This window comes from Acomys russatus, chromosome 1 (assembly GCF_903995435.1).
Source record: "Acomys russatus chromosome 1, mAcoRus1.1, whole genome shotgun sequence".
NCBI classification, from domain to species: Eukaryota; Metazoa; Chordata; class Mammalia; order Rodentia; family Muridae; genus Acomys; species Acomys russatus.
Window position 1 is genome coordinate 8,986,214 of NC_067137.1, and position 17,847 is coordinate 9,004,060.

Below are 17,847 nucleotides of genomic sequence, written 5' to 3' on the forward strand. Positions count from 1 at the left end.
CCAGATTCAGGGAGTGGCCAGGACTGATCCAATAATAAATCATGTTGAAGTGATAACAGAAGGAACCCACGTCTACGGATGATTCTGAAATGAACTTCAGCTGTGAAGGGAACCAGAGAAGTGGAAGAGGGTTGGACAATGAAAGGAGAATTAAAAATACTCCAGCATCTTTGATGCTGATGAAATATTCCCATAGAGATGTAGGGGAGTGATGCAAGAGGGAGACATGACACCTGCATGGGGAAGCCCTTTGGGAGTTGGGAGGGGAGTAGGAGACCATTTTGTTTTTGTTTGTTTGTTTTCTGTGTGTTTACTTACTTATTTGGTGCTGCAAGCCACGCATAGAGCCACTGCATGCCTAGGCAAGGGTTCTACCATTAAGTTACATCCCAGTCTATAGTGTGAGCTCCAACATAGCTTTATTTGTTCTGTTCCTCTGACAGGCACCTATTCCATGTGTGCTGGTTTGAATAGGTTTGGCCTCCGTAGACTCATGTGTTTAAATGCTTGGCCACAGGGAGTGGCACTATTAGGAGGTGTGGCCTTATTGGAGGAGGTGTGGCCTTGTTACAGGAAGTGTGGCCTTGTTACAGGAAGTATGTCAGTGTTGGGGTGGGCTTTGACCTCTCCTATGCTCAAGCTTTGCTCAGTGCGGCTCTCCCTCAGCCCTGGGGTCATTGGCCACCGGTCCTCAGGAACAAGGGAGCAGAAGCGACAAACTGGGCTTTCGGTGGCCAGTGAACATGAGTGGAAATGACCTCCCAGCATCAGCTTCAGGGAGATAGGTCAATTTTATTCGGGGTGATGGAGGGTTATGTAGAACTTTGAGGAGGGAGTAGGGATTTCCACAGTGGGCAAAGATCATTGACTGAAGTGCCTTATTTGCATGGGGAGGCATTCCAGGAATCACAGGTGCTTGCTGAATGTATTCTTGTGGAGAGAAAGAGAGTTGGACCTGTAATTTCCCTGAGGACTACATGACATTCTTCAGGTAGGAGATGTGGGGTCCGGGATCCCCCAGGCAGAGAAGAGGAAGTCTCGCCAACAATGGGAGTCCTCCATTTTACACCAAGCTCAGGGCTTTCTGGTAATGTTGGACTTCGGCCTTAACAGCAGGGGTTGCTGCCTGTGGATCAGGATGTAGAGTGCCCAGCTTCTCTAGCACGAAGTCGGCCAGGGTACCACCGTGATTTCCACCCTGGTGACAATGGACTCTAAGCCTCTGAAACTGTTTAAGTGAAATGTTTTTCTTTATAAGAGTTGCCTTGGGGGCTTGGAGAGATGGCTCAGTGGTTAAGAGCACTGACTGCTCTTTCGAAGGACCGGGGTTCAATTCCCAGCACCCACACGGCAGCTCACAACTGTCTATAACTCTAAGATCTGACACCCTCACACAGACATGCATGCAGGCAGAACACTAATGCACATAAAATAAAATAAAATAAAATAAAAAAGAATTACCTTGGTCATGATGTCTCTTCACAGCAATAAAAGCAAAGACACCATGTGCCGTCTAGCTATGTAATTCAAGACGAAGCCAATAGGTCTCAGAAGGAGCCTTTCCTCCCATGCTTTGAGCCTTTCTCTTCTGGGCCAGCAAGCTGTGGTGATCTGCTCCAGCACGCACCATCTGGCTTTGCTAAGCCCCCCTGGCTGTGCATGCTTCATCTGCCTCTTCATCTTCAGCGGCTCGCATGTTTGTGTCAGATAGCCCTTAACAATAGGGCCGTAACACAAGCTAGAAACTTCATTATCCATCCCTCCTTAGGCGTGAGAAGCCTCAGGCATGAAAACGTTCGAAGGGCCTGCCAGAAGCTAAGTAACTGTCCAGGTTCACACGGTGCGTGCGAGTGTCCCTTCTGCATGCTGGGTAAAAGGAAGGACTGGGGTTTCGGTGCAAGCAATTTGCTTGTAGGGCTCACCTCTTTGAACTCTGCACGTTCTGTTATTTCCGTGCAACCTCCTGGAGGAGGCAAAGATTTGTTAGGCAATAGACTCACTAAAGCAGCGGTCCTCAACCTTCCTAACGCAGCGGCCCTTTACTACAGTTCCTCATGATGTTCTGACGCCCCCCCCCCCACAGCCACCCCCGCCCCCTGCCAACCATAAAATCATTTTTTGTTGTTACTTCATAAGTGTAATTTTGCTACTGTTATGGATCATTACCCAAATATCTGTGTTTTCCGATGGTCTTAGGTGACCCCCGTGAAAGGACCAGTTGACCCCAAAAGGGTTGGAGACCCAAGCTGAGAACTGTTGCCCTAGTGGCTTGTCTTGCTCCAGGACACTCCAGGTTGAAGGGATGACCTCACTCTGCGGTGGCACTCACAGAGTAAGTGTCCTGAGGTCCTTCAAAGGAGAGGTCATCCTGATCCACTTGTGACTAGCTCTGTACCCACAAGGAATGCCTCTGCACCCTACTCTCCTATTTATACTAAGCCAGGACAGCACAGGAAGCAGATGGGACACTCAAGTGGGGTAATTTGAAGAGAGTTGAACAAAGAGCCATTTACAAAGGTGTGGGCAGGATGTGGGGAACCCACAGCTACATGACCATCCATAGGACAGCAGGGGTGACGGGGAGGTGTGGTCAACCAGAACCTACAGAGTGTGACCTGCATGTTTAGGGTCCACCTCACAACAGCTGTGACCACAAGCCAGAGACAGCCTGAGGCTGTGACACCTCAGTTCTGCTTCTGACCTTTTCCCTTTACCAGGATTCCCCGGGAGTACACCCAAGCAGAGGCCAGGGTCACTGGACTCTGGGGCCTCATTATGAGTGGAGAAGGGAGAATGGACCTAGAAGAATAAACAGAAGCAGCCAACAAACTATTCACTTTGTAATTTCCCTTATGTGTTACTTTTGCTTGTGTGTTAGCTAGAGTTTCTTGTGGCCTGGGTGGCCTGGCTGGCGTTGAGTTGACAACACAGCTAAAGATGACCTTGAACTCTTAGATCTGCTGTCTCTGCCTTCTAAGTGCTGGAATTACAACTGTTGTGTGCCACCATACCCAGCTGCCCGAGCTCAAGCAACTATCTCCTATGTCCTATGCTACCCTGGGAAAATTAATTAGCTTCTCTGTCAATTTGTGTGTGAAGTGGGAATAATAATGGAATCGGTGTCCCAGTTGTAGAGAGCTTGCCTAGCATGCACAGGCTCTGGGTAAAAAATAAACTAACAAATAAATAAAAGTGGGCACAATAACAGCAACTTTAGAGTGACAGTGATGGGTTTTTGTTTTCTTTGTTTTGGTTTTTATTTTGTTTTGGTTTTTGTTTTGGTTTTTGTTTTGGTTTTTTGGTTTTTCAAGACAGGGTTTCTCTGTGTAGCCTTGGCTGTCCTAGGCTCGCTTTGTAGACCAGACTGCCCTCAAATTCCCAGCAATCCACCTGCCTCTGTCTCCTGAGTGCTGGGATTAAAGATGTGCGCCACCATGCCCAGCGCTGTTTTACTTTTTATTTAGTTAGTTTGTTTCTTTTTGAGACACGGTTTCTCTGTGTAGCCTTGGCTGACCTGGACTCGCTTTGTAGACCAGGCTGGCCTAGAACTCACAGAAATCCACCTGCCTCTGCTTCCTGAGTACTGGGATTACAGGAGGAGTGCGCCACCACACCCGGTTGTTTCTGTTTATTTTGAATGAGTGTTTGTTTACACATATGCAGGTGTGCCATGTGTGTGCATGGTGCCCTTGGAGGTCTGAAGAGGGAATCAGATCCCCTGGCACTGGGGTTAGAGAGAGGGTTACAAACCACCATGTGGGTGCAGGGAACTGAACCTGGGTCGCTTGTAAGAGCAACTAGTGTTCTTAGTTGCTGAGCCAACTCTCCAGCCTACTGGGTTTTTGTTGTCCTTGTTGTTGTTGTTTTCTGAGACAGGGTTTCACTATGCAGCCTTGGCTGTCTTGGACTCTCTTTTGTAGACCAGGCTGGCCTCGAACAGGAGGGATTCACCTGCCTCTGCCTCCCTAGTGCTGGGATCAAAGGCATGGACCACCACACCCAGCCAGCCTACTGGTGTTTTATCTTACAGTAAAAAAAAAAAAAAAAAAAAAAAAAAACACAGAACATATGGTACTCAGTAAATGCCAATCCTTCCTTGCCTTCCTTTCCTCTCTTCCAGGTAACTGCTTGCGGGTAGAGCCCTACACATTGTACTTGACCATATAGGCTCAACAAATATTGCTTGACTGGTGGCTAAAGGTTAAATGATTCCCAACTTATCACTGGAGCCTGTTAACCATCAAAAGTTCTTGCTGAGTTGTGGACATTGCTCAAGACTGTGAGCCACGTCACCAGAGCAATCACCTTATGTTTTAGGACGCTGTACATGTGGTTCATGTTGCTGTTTGTATTCATCTATCAAACAATTAAAAAAAAAAAAAAAGCTTTCCTTTCAAACTTAGGGCCTTCCACTGGCTAAGTATACACTGTACCATGGAGTGCCAACAAAACAGCTTTTTGAAAGTATTTTTAAATGTCAGGTAGCCATTTAAAAATGTTCTCACCATTGGCTTTCTCGCCATTTGCCCTTCCCGGTGCTTACGAGGACCCCAAGTCATTGCCGAGCATTAGAAAAGGTGAAGTTAACTGATGACATTCAGATGTCGCCTTCCACTTCTGTTAGCCGACCCAGGGCCCAGTCCCAAAGGTCCCAAAAGTGTGTTCTCTTCCTCCCTCCCTCCCTTCCCCCCCTCTGTCTCTCTCTCTGTCTCTGTCTCTCTCTGTCTCTCTCTCTCTCTCTTTGGTTTTGGTTTTTGTTTTTCAAGACAGAGTTTCTCTGTTCAGCCTTGACTATCCTGAACTTGCTTTGTAGACCAGGCTGGCCTCGAACTCATAGAGATCAGCCTGCCTCTGCCTCCCGAGTGCTGGGATTAAAGGTGTGTGCCACCACACCCGGCCTCTCTCTGTTTTTCAAATAGAACTCTTCTCTATAGACCAGACTTGAACTCTCAGAGATTCTCCTGCCTCTGCACCTAGAATGCAGATGCACTCAAAGGCAGATACTGAAGCAAAGTGGAAGAATGCTCTTCCAAGCCACTTACCACACAGTCGGCCTTTCTGTTGTACTGTCTCTCTTGCCCCCTTTTTCATTCTATACATTAAAAAATGAAGCACAAGCTGGGCTTGGTGGCACATGCCTTTAATCCCAGTACTTGCCTTAAATCCCAGTACTCAGGAGGCAGAGGCAGGCCGATCTTTGTGAGTTCGAGGCCAGCCTGGTCAACAAAGCGAGTCCAGGATAGTCAAGGCTACACAGAGAAACCCTGTCTTGGGGGGGGGGGGGTGAGAAGAAGCACAAATTACCACACATCTATTAATCCTGATAGGCTCAAAATGCCATGGTGTCAGGAATCATGTTGTCTCATGTTTTTATAAGCTGTACTGTTAGCCAAGGAGTTGAGTCAGATTCGGAGTTCAATAAATGGGCATTGTAGCTAACCTTCTCTTCCTGCCTGCGTGAAAGCCAGCCGTCTCTTCAGGATAGTGTGGTCACTCCAGTGGATTGCAGACTCCTTCAGGGAGGGACTTTGAACTCTGGTGGGTTTTGTGTGGCCACAGCAGCAGCTTGTCAAATGACAAAACAAAGAGAAGGGACGGACACTTAAAAAAATTGAAGGCTCATTTATTTTTAGTATCACAGAGTTTTCTCTTTTCTTATTAAGCAGCTTCTGCTCTCTTGCAAAGGATTGCATAGCTGGGGAATTTTAATTTCCTTTTAAAATAATAATTGTTATTATTATTTTGAAACAGGGTCTCACATAGCCCAGGGTAACCTGTCTAACACTATGTAATAGAGATTGACCTTGAACCCTTGAACTCTGTCCTGCCTCCAATTTATGATGCTGGAATTTCAGGTGTGTACCACCAAGTTTGGCTTTTATTATTATTTCCACACAGGGGATTGAGCCTAGAACCCCATGCTCTGAACTATATTCCAATCCCCCCCACCATCTTTGAGACAGGGTTTCTCTATGTAGCCTTGGCTGTCCTGGAACTCACTCTGTAGACCATGCTGGCCTCGAACGCACAAAGACCCACTTGCCTCTGCCTTCTACGTGCTGGGATTAAAGGCATATGCCACCACCACCTGGCTTCACCTCATTTTTTTAAACTTTTGATTTTGAGACAGGGTCTTGCTAAATTGACTAAGCCAGTTTTGAACCAAGCCAGTTTTTGCTGCCCAGATAAGCTTTGATTCTGTGACCGGCTTTAGCCTCCAACATAGGTGGGGTCACAGACCTGCACCACTGTGCCTGTGCCAGGCAAATGAGGAATTTTGTTTACCTTGCTTCTTTAAAAGTCAATAGTTCCTGCCTAACAAATATGTCTGTCAGATATACTGGGCCAGAAGGCTGAAGATGATGGTCCAACATTATAGAGAGTGTTTGGTGACTGTTCAGGCAGCAAACTGTCTCTGTCATTTTTCTTTTTCTTTTTTTCTTTCTTTCTTTTTTTTTTTTTTTTTCCTTTTTCCACTTTGGAAGCTGCTAACCTGTACTTCCTGTTTACTCAGGTAATTAATTTTATTCCTTCTCAAGTCTCTGATGGGGCTGAAGACCAGATAGCTTAGTTTTACAATTAAGCTTAGTTGTTTAGAGGTTAAGATGTTTTAAGTCGATAGAGATGAGATATGATAGATATTGATTTACATTCAGAATTTTAGACTCAACAAGATAGGAAAGATGTTTTTTCAAGGTTGCCAAATACAAATAGCCAACATTAATATAATTCCTGATTGTTGTGTGGTTCTTCTTGCTGTATTTAGTTTTATATATATATATATATCTGTAATAATATAAGTGCATACGTAAAAAGAAAAAGTCACAAACAGCTGGGTGTGGTGGCACATGCCTTTAATTCCAGCACTCGGGAGTCAGAGAGGCTGTCGGAGCTCTGTGAGTTTGAGACTAGCCTAGTCTACAAAGTGAGTCCAGGACTGCCAAGGTTACACAGAGAAATCCTGTCTCAAAAAACCAAAAAAAAAAAAAAAAAAAAAAGAAAGAAAGAAAGAAAAAGTTACAAACTCTCGACCCCTTTCGTATCCCACACACCCACAAACTCCTTTTATGCTTTTGATATTTTCAATTTTGTTACAGCTGGGATAAGAGGCAGTGAGCGTGATCATTTAGCTACTGTGGTTCCCTTGCCTCTCCCCAAGCTGGCTAGCTCAGGGGTTACACAGGAGAAGAGCAAGTACTGTTGTGAGGGTCAGATGCCCCACTATAGGATATGAGTGCCTTGAGGCTCCTGGTAAGGGCCTCCCAACCACTAACATCCAGGGTGTCTCCTGCGGAATCAGGACATACAGACTAAATTAGCTCCTTTTCTTTTGCCTCTAAGTCCCCAAATGCAAACGCTTCCTTGCTGAATACCATACAAGTAAAGGGAAAAAGGAAGCAAAAAGACGCCTGAGCCTCTGAGAAGGAAAACCTAGTTTTCCTTGTCTCTTCAGTTAAGGCCACTCACATTCAGGCTCCAAAAAACCGAAAAAGACCCCAAATGGCTGCAGCACACTTTCCCCATCTCCTAAAGATGACATTTCCAAGTGTGTGAAAATAAGTACTCCCCGCAGCAAAATTGCTTTGTGTAAAAGGACATCATACTTGTCCCGATGCCCATGAAAAGGGCCTTTGGCCAAACGAATAGGAAATCATTGGCCCGATTAACATCCTGTGATCTTAGATCTAAAAATGACCCGGAACTGGGTAAACAAGGTGACGTCAGCGTGCTGGGCAGGCAGCGGCTCTCTACTGCCACCTGGAGGAAAGTGTGGGCAATCTCGCATGAACTCAGCTAGAAAACGTTTGGGCTAAACTGGGGGGACGGGGTCTTCATAGCTAAACAACCTTGATAAAATAAATAAATAAATAAATAAATATTTAAAACAGTCAGACGCTACAGGGAGTATCAGAGGTCTGTGTCGCTCCTGACAAAGGCTACTCATTTTCTGAGCAGCTTTAACCTTCCCTGGGACTTTGGCGGGGGAGGGAGTATCTCGGTCCTAATTTACTTTCCTGTCAGGCTAATGTGAGAAAGAGGCTGCCCGGCTTTTCTGCATTACACAACTTGCATGCTGGGAGATGCCCCAGAAATGTGCTGGGGGTGGGACAAGGTCAGAGGCACATTACTGTTCCCCCTAGAAAGCCATCCACAAAAGGAAGACAAAGAGCGGCTTTTAACTTAACAGAAAACGGAAGCGAGACCCGCTTGATTTCCAGATCAGTTCATTTGCTCGAAGTGTTGTTACAAACCACCTCAAAAATCTCAGCGGCGGAGGACAACAAATATCTATGCTTTTCTTGCTAGTGGACATGAAAGTCAGCCTTGACCTGCCCAATTAGGCAGAACTCCAGGCTCAAGGTCCTGTACAGGTCGATTCCAAGTGGTTCCATTCCTGCAAAAGAGCCAGAAAGAAAGTTTGTCCCATCATCTGAGGGTGCAGTGTTCAAGGCCCAAGTCAATTCCAGCAAAACTAGAAGACGCTCCTAGCCTCGTATCACCTAACACTCTACTGACCACAGCCAGTCCCAAGCAGACAGCAGGGGTTGAGGGAAGTCGGGGAGAGAGGTGTGTGACTAGGGGGGGCAGGGGTCCCGGCGGTGGAGGAGGGGCAAGTGAGAGCAGGCCCTACAAAGGCCTGGGGCCAAGTGTGCCCATGCATAATTCTGCAGGGAGGGAGTAAGGAATTGCAGGTAACGTCATGTGTTGTTAAAGCAGTAAATGTAATATTAGAAGGGGCTTTATTCTTTCCTCCCTCTTCCCCTCCCTCCGGCTCTCCCTTCTTTCCAGCCTTCCTTCTGTCTTTGAGAGTTTTACTGTTGCCCAGGCTAACCTGGAACTCATTATGTAGCCCAAGCTGGCCTTGAACACCTACCTACTCCAGCCTCCTCTCCTGAGGACTGGAATCATGGGCCCTAGGCACCACACTCAGCTTTATTTATTTATTTATCTATTTATTTATTTATTTATTTTCCCCTTCCAGTTTAAAAAAAAAAAAAAAAAAAAAAACTGTATGCCAGGCATGGTAGTATATCTGGGCCACTTAGGCTAGCCTGAGCAACTTGGTGAGTTCTTTTTCCAGAGTAAGACAGGGCAGGTAGTATAAGTTGGTGGCTGACTGTATGTGTGACATGCTCAAGTCCCTGGGTTCCTTCCCCAGCACCCCACAGAAGCAACTGTACTCCCCAAGGTGTAAAATGTTTCCCTCCCAGGCTTAAACGGCTCCCATGACTATGCAGTGACATCATTTCTTTCATGGGATACGCAAATATGTATTTGTCAGCATCTAAATTACGCCCCCTAATCTCAGTGGCTTATTACAATGGTAGGTAATTCATATCCAAACCAAAATCCCATATAGGTCAATCATGGACCATCTGGGCCAAAAGTCACAGAGGAACCACCATCTTGTGATTGCTCTGTCAGGAGCTCATAGAAGTGGAGTGATTAGCGGATGGAACAACTCAGAAGGGACATGTGTCCCTCTCTCACAGCCCTTCTTTCAGAGCTGAGAGATGACTCAGGCACTACAAGGAGCAATAAGGGAAGCAATGTGGGATTTGTGGCTTCTTGTGCCAAAGTTATGTTCATAGGAAGGCAGGGACAGCTGGGCAGTGGTGGTGTGTGCCTGTAATCCCAGCATGCGGGAGGCAGAGGCAGCAGGATCACTGTGAGCTTGAGGCCAGCCTGGTCTACAGAGTGAGTCCAGGACAGTCAGGGTACACAGAGAAATTCTGTCTCGAAAAACAAAAAAGAAAAGAAAGAACAAAAGAAAAGAAAAGAGAAGAGAAGAAAAGAAAAGAAAAGAAAGGACAGACTGTTGGTAGTATCTCTAACTGGGTGTGATGGTGTCCACCTGTCATCCCAGAATTCAAGAGGCTGAGCAGGAGCATTCTGAGGTGGAGGTTAGCCTGGGTTAATAGAAAACCTCTATGTCAAAAAAGCAATTTAAAAAAAAAAAAAAGGATAATTTACGATATTTATTGATGTTTGCCAGTTTTAATGTTTGTTTGTTTGGTTTGGTTTTTTCAAGACAGGGTTTGTGATGTTTGCCAGTTTTGTGTGTTTGTTTGTTTGTTTTTGTTTTGTTGAGACAGGGTTGCTATTAAAGATATTTTTATAAAGTGCATTTCTCAGTTTCTTTCTTAACCTGGCTATCACACAAATAATTGAGACTCTTTTATATTTGTTTAATAATAAGCTTCACAACACAGTAACTGAGCAGATATTATTCTATTATTAACCCTCTAAGCTAATCTGGCTTCCTTCCAGCCCAGCTCACATCCCAGAGACACTTGCTTTTTGTTTGTTTGTTTGGTTTTGGTTTTGGTTTTGGTTTTTTGAGACAGGGTTTCTCTGTGTAGCTTTGGCTATCCTGGACTCCCTTTGTAGACCAGGCTGGCCTCGAACTCAGGTCGATCCACCTGCCTCTGCCTCCGGAGTGCTGGGATTAAAGGCATGAGCCACCACGCCCGGCGACACTTTTTGTAGCTTTCCTGCTCCAGCTCCTTCTCCAGATGCCTCCTGGACCTCTCCAGTTGCTCAATCCCCTACTTCCTCCTCTAACTCCTCCTTCCCTGGCTGGCAGGAAGTCCAGCCCTATTCTCTCCTCTGCTCAATGATTGGCTGTAAGCTGCTTTATTGGCATATCAGGGGACAATTGGGGAGCAGGTTTTACACAGCATTGAGCCAGGAGAGTCTCAGAACAAGAACTGCAACCAAACTGGGCGTGGTGACACATTCCTTTAATCCCAGCACTCAGGAAGCAGAGGCAGGTGGATCCTTGTGAGTTCAAGATCAGCCTGGTCTACAAAGTGAGTCCAGGACAGCCAAGATAGCAGAGAGAAACCCTGTCTCCAAAAACCAAAGGGGAGGGGGAAGGAACTGCAACCAGATATGGGGGGGGGGGCACAGAAATCAGCATTTAAATTACACAATAGCCTTATGCCTACAGGTTTCTCTATGTAGCCTCAGCTGTCTTAGAACTTGCAGAGGATCAGGTTGGCCTAGAACTCACAGAGATCCACCTGCCTCTGCCTCCCAAGTGCTGAGATTAAAGGCATTGGCTACCACTACCAGCGTTGTTTGCCAGTTTTGTTGTTGTTGTTGTTGTTGTTTCGAAGTTCTGTTTTGTTTTCCATTTCCTCCACCTTCATCACCAGAAGTCAGAAGGTCAGAATGAAGATTGGAGACTCTGATGGTTAAGTGCAGGTCATGGGAAAGTCAACTTACAAAGCACAAGAACTTTAAAATAAAGCTGTCCCTTATTCCAAAAATGTCCCCTTCCCTCCTTGAAACCCTTCAGGATAGATATTTCCTGGTCCTCCAAATCACTTATCTTCTCTAAGAGATCTTCTTAGTCCTTTTCCCAAAGGACCACTCCTCTTCCTCAGATAAATCCAGAATAAATTTAGAATCCTCTGCTGACCCATTTGGCTACTAGACAGATATCCCACATGCCAAGCCTTGCCTGTGCCAGGTGTAGAGCACACAACGGTGACCAAAGCCACCTCCACCTCCTGAGGCAGGCTCTAATGGAGAATTCAGGTGGGAGGAGAGATGCCAATCAAAAACTCCAAATAGGGGCTGGGGAGGGGGGTGGCCTAGACATTAAGAGTGTTTATTGCTCAGTGCCTGCGTCAGGCAAATCAAAGTGTCTGTAATTCCAGTTCCTGCATGTACATAGTGCACACAAACTAATGCAAGCATATAGACCGACACATAAGTGCAAATAAAAAACAAAAACAAAAAACAAAAAACCAACAACAACAACCTCCAAATAGGGCTGTGGACAGAGCTGAGGTCATACACTGAAGCTCTGGGTTCGCCTCAAAAGCTGGGTGTGGTGGTAAACACCCAGAATCTCAGCACATGAGACTTGGAGACTGCAGGATCGCAATTGTAAAGTCACCCTAAGCCACATAGTGAGTTTGCGGACAGCCTGAACTGCATGAGACCGATCACGTACATATTTTAAAAGTACAGGAAACCTGTCTTGCTCACTGGCATACCTCTGAATATCTGAAATTAATCTGGTGCTTGGTGTGTAAGATTGAATGGATGTGAGGGAGTGCTGGTGAGCATTTCACTCTCAACCGGTTTCTGACACTTGCCTTTGAACCAAGCATACCCAGGGCCAGGATCTCCCTGGCAAGGGAGAGCATCACCCCTTACAGAAGGTTAAACTGGAGGTCACAGCTCAGCTGCTGCGGATCCAGATCCAAGCCACCTGCCTCCTGCAAGAGAACCAAAGCAAAAACCGAATAGGCCATGGCTATGTGGTACTGGTGCCTAATATACACTGTCACTTTTTCTATATTCACTGTTCCTGGCTGGAGCTATGAACTCTTGCATCATGCGTTCAATGATACAAGACCCTGAGCCACGTGTTGTCTAACTGATGACATTCTGTGTCCTTGGGGGTCACAGCCTGTGCTCTAACGAACCAAGTTTCGTTACCAAGCCTCCATAAGCCAACTAAAAGAGCCAAATTAATGGAGAAAAGACCAAAAAAAAAAAATCTATTCTATGTGGCTGTGTTGGGAAGTGAGAGGAAGGGACCCAGTGACCTCCTTCAAGTCCATCTTTAGGGTCCTGAAGTGAGGTTAAGATTGAAGTAGACAGTCAAGTTACACATGTTCAACTAGTTCTGTCAAGGTGGGGCCCCGCCCACTATTGACCCATGATTTTCTTTTCTAAAAAAGTTGTAAATCTCTTTGTGTGGAGATGTCTTCTCTGACTACTCCAAGCTTCAGGCTTTTTTCTTCTCCCCGCATGGGACTCCTGGGGGGCATTCCAGTTTCTCAGAGTCTATTATTTCAACCATCTGGTAACCAAACTGAGGGACACAAGTATCTCTTTAAAATATGGTCATCTCCACCAGGTCAGTTACATCCTGGGGTGTGTCCTGTAGGCGTGGGTTCTCCAGGCACCATATGTTGGCCTGAAAACTACTATGCCGAGGCAGTAGGATGGGTAAAGAAGACACTAGGCTTGGAAAGAAGAAGAAGAAGAAGAAGAAGAAGAAGAAGAAGAAGAAGAAGAAGAAGAAGAAGAAGAAGAAGAAGAAGAAGAAGAAGAAGAAGAAGAAGAAATAGACGCCTGCATCCCGACTCTGTCAGAGATCAAGTTTGGAAACTTTAGCATAGGCCAAGTGCCAAATGCCTTTAGAATCTTGTTTGAGTGACTTGGACTTTAGCCCGTGCACTGGGGCACAGCAGGGTCAGACTGGATGTTTTTGGCAGCAGTGTGAGGGTGGATTGAAGGAGCTGACTCGGATTGGAAGTTAGAAGATGTGTTGGGAGATGTATTTCAGGTGAAAGGTGATGGGAGCATAGGCCTTGGAGGCAGCAAGAGGGCAAACAAAGGACCCTTAGAAGCACAGCTGACAGAAAGGGTTCAGACAAAACTAAATAGGAAAAGGGGAAGAAAGGAGAAAAAGGTAGAGTGGCCGGTGAGTGGAGGCCCAGAGTGCCTCATACAAATGAGAGTAGATGTTAAACTGGCCGTTGTGGCTCATGCCTTTAAACCCAGCACTCCAGAGGCAGAGGCAGGCGGATCGCTGTGAGTTCAAGGCCAGCCTGATCCACAAGGCAAGTCTAGGACAGCCAAGGCTACACAGAGAAACCTTGTCTCGACAAACAAACAAACAAACAAACAAAGATTAACTGTTGCTTCCTAAGCTCCTTGTCATAGCTTCTTAAGGGAATGTGTGTATGGAAGGCAGGCAAGATTAACATCTTCCAGGCCTACTCAGGAAACACACACCAAGTGGACTCATCAGTCAGTATTTCTTAAACTGAGGTCATCTTTATAGTGAAAAAAAGATTCATTCATACTTTTCTTTTTTAATCAGTAAATTCAGTTAATACTTATACCACTCACTATTTAATATTACTGTTTTTTTGCTTGTCTGGAATTATTTGTTTTGAGACAGGGTTCAAACCCAACACGTAGCTGAGGATGACTTTGAACTCCTGACCTTCCTGCCCTCACCTCCCAAGTGTTGCGGTTACAGACACGCATTGCCATGTTCTGCTGGCGTTAATGTTGTTTCGTTCTGTGTTTTAGATTTTTATTTATTTTATTTGTGGACGGCAGGCCCAGCACAGCATGCATGTGGAGGACAGAGGACAAGTTACAAGACTCTGTTGTCTCCTACCACGTGAAACACCAGGGATCAGATTCAGGTCATCAGGCTTTTGGGTGAGCGAGCCCCTTACCACCTGAGCCATCTCGTTGGCCACTTAATAATATTTTAAAATGAAACCACTTTCTAAAACCTACTCACTGCAGGTTCAGTCCTCAGAACAAGATCCCCGCGTGTGTGAGATGAGGGCCCCAGAGCACCAGGTTTTGCTTTGATACTGAAACAGATACAGGGATGCCCAAAATAACTGTTCTGATGTCATCAGTTGTGGGTAGGGAACATTTGGCGAGTCCCGGACCTTAGTGATTGCTAGGCCATTAGAAGTCTACATATCTGGATTTCTACTCAGTGTGGCAGTATCCAGACCTGACTGCAGGCCAGGTCTTTACATCCACCTGAAACAAACTTTGCCCTGCAGGTAATGACTTTTTGCCAAGCTGCCTAGGGGGGAGTTGTCACACCACAGACCCTGGGAGATCTGAGCAGATGGGTGTGGCCTCTTCTGTTTCCCAGTCATCCCAAGGCAACTCAGGGAGGAACAGGGAGGGCTGCAATCTCATCTTGCCTTGTTCACATCTGATGTGCGTGGGTGACCTGAGGCCCATCCCGGAACATCTCTGCACCTGTTTTCTCCCGTGTAAAATTAGGCTTTGGGCTGGTGATCTCATAGCGTGCGCAGCTGGGGATGTCACTGTGTGGCAGAGTGCTCACCTAGCTTCCGCCCTCAGTGTGTCCAGAAGAGAAGAAAATTTATACATAGAGAGAGGCAGAGATTCACATTCATTTGTCTAATGGGTATAGCACGTAATGAACAGTCATACAGATCCAAAATACATCATCTTTATGAAAAACACTTAAATTACCATATATAGCATATGCAAAGAAATGAGAGAGAGAGACAGAGAGAGAGAGAGAGAGAGAGAGGAGAGGGAGAGGAGGAGAGGGAGAGAGGAGGGAAGAGGGAGAGAGAGAGAGAGAGAGAGAGAGAGAGAGAGAGAGAGAGACAGAGAGAGACAGAGAGAGAGACAGAGAACGCATCTGGAAGCATATGGAAGAGTCCAAGCAAAAAGAGAGCAGTCTGGACATGGCCAGGGCTATCTGCAAGAAAAGGAAGAAAGAATAACAGGGTGGGTGCATGCACACTGGGGTTGGGGTGGGGTGGGGTTGGGGGTCGGGGCTAACATCTTGCCTTTAGAAAGAGAACAAATGGGTATCAGGGAGGAGAGAAGCCTGGGCGTATGAGAAGGGCCAAGATGCTAGGGCAGAGACTTTGAAATGTACAGTACTGGTGAATAAGGACAGAGGGAACCTGGAGGCCCACGTGGGCTTTGACATGCAACCATATCAAGTACGTAGTAGCCATCTGTTCCTTTCGCTCTAAGTAAAGAAAATGGCTTCTTTTGGCAGTTTCACAAATTACTAAGGAATGATGGCTTTTATCTAGGTTCAAGAAATCCTCCCATAGTTCAGCTTGAGTTTATTTCTAGATGTATCGGCTCCTGTTAAACCTAACACATAGCAATGAAAACTATTAATAATTACGAGCCAGGGTTTCTCTGTGTACTCCCCATCTGACTTGGAACTCGATCTATAGACCAGACTGCTCGAACTCACCTAGATCTGCATGCCTCTGCCTCCCAAGTGCTTGGGAGCTTCACTTTTTAAGACTATAGCACACACTTGCTCCCAATCTCACTCCAACCATTTTAGCGATGATGGCAAAGACCGCCATGTATGAATTTGGAAAGAACCAACTTCCTTTTACCCTCCTGGGAATTAGTAATGGGGATCCTAGCATCTAGTGACAGTAAAATCTGGGTCCCCATCTTAAAGAACTTGGCGTCCGGTGGCTTTCGAAGCAAGTGGAGCTGGATTCCGTGGGATTTCCTCTTGTCGCTGAGAGAGATGTCCCTGTGCAGAACTCAACCTTTAGGGACATAGTGTCCCCAGGATGCCCATGCCTGCTCCAAATGCCCACTGTGCTGGCCTTCTCCCCACCTCCCTCATCTCTCAGAATCTCCTCTCAGCTCTCCCTTCACACTGAGGTGTTGATGACTGGGAACCAGCCAACACAGCCATTCTCATTAGAGTTTGGGGGATGTGGAAATTAACTTGTTATTAATAATAACAAGTGCCGAAGTTTGAAATAACTTAATCTGAGATAAATCAGTGCTTCTCTTGAAATTAGTTCACCCAGATTTCCTTTTCAAACTTCTTTTATGTACAAAATGCATTTTTCGCTGGGCCGTGATCATCCCAGGATGGCCAGGGCTACACAGAGAAAACAAAAATGGGGACTAGGGTACTTGTTTGTTTGTTTGTTTTGTGTATATGAAGTAGGCTGGGGTTGGGGTACGCACACACATGTGGAGGTCAGAGGACAGCCTTCAGGAGTTGGTCCTCTCTTTCTACCATGTGGGTCCCAGGGATAGAATTCAGGTATCAGGGTTGGTAGCCAGCCCTGTTACCTACTGAGCCATCTCACCAGTCTATATGTTTCTTTTATGAGAGAAATCAAATGTGTGGCGGCAACTGCCCATAGGTCATAGACTATATCATTCTAGGTGATAGCCTACAGGGATATAAAGAAGAGCCACTAGAGCCAAGACCATCATGCTTGGTGGGCACAGTGGTGCACGCCTTTAATCGCAGCACTCGGGAAGGCAGAAGCAGGTGGATCTCTGTGAGTTCGAGGCCAACCTGGTCTACAAAGTGAATCCAGGACAGCCAGGGTTACACAGAGACACCCTGTCTTGAAAAACCAAAAAAAAAAAAAAAAAAAAAAAAAAAAAAAAAAAAAAAAAAAAAGCCAAGACTGCCTTAGATTGCATTTAAATTGAGCTTATCAATGGCTTTCCTTTTTTCTCCTTCCTTCTCCCTCTCCTCTTTTCTCCGAATTCTCCTCCTCTTCCGTCTTCTTCTTCTTCTTCTTCCAGAGAGGGTCTCATTATGTAGCCCTGGCTAGCCTAGACCTTGTTCTGTAGACCAGGCTAGCCTCCATTTCACAAAGATCTGCCTGCCTCTGCCTCCCCAGTGCTGGGATTATAGGCTTCTACCACAATACTTAGCATCAGTTTCTTTTTAATGTTGCCTAAGGAAAATCTAAATTGCAACTAAAGTAAAGTGATACTGAAAACATATTTTGATAAAATTACAAAAACTGTGATGGACTTATAGTTTCTAGAGAACGTCCAAGTGTTCTCAGCACAAAAATTGAATGAATGAATATGTTAAATAGTTGGCTTAATTATCCCACACCGTATTTGTAAATTTAAATTCACCTTGTACCTTGTAAGCATATGCAATGAAAACCTGGCAAATTAAAGTAAAACATAAAAACGAACAAATAATTATTTGATAAAAGAGTGATAACAAATGAAGTGTATACTAATATTTATACTGAGCACTCAATAAATATTTACTGAATGAATGAGTAAATGGACATTTAAAACGTATAGATTCTGTATTTATAAAATGAGTGAAATCAGGCTTTATGCTTTTCTGAATTATTTGTTCGTTTTTACGTAGTCTTTGTTATAAAACAGCAGTTTAAAAAATATTTTTCCCTTTTCTTTCTGAAACAACTAGCCCAAACTGACATCAATGGGGCTTCCTGGAAAGAAGGCATGACTGTGGAAAATTGTTGACTACAGTGGTGGGGAGGGGTTGGAATGCTGTGCATGCAGAGGCAATGGAGT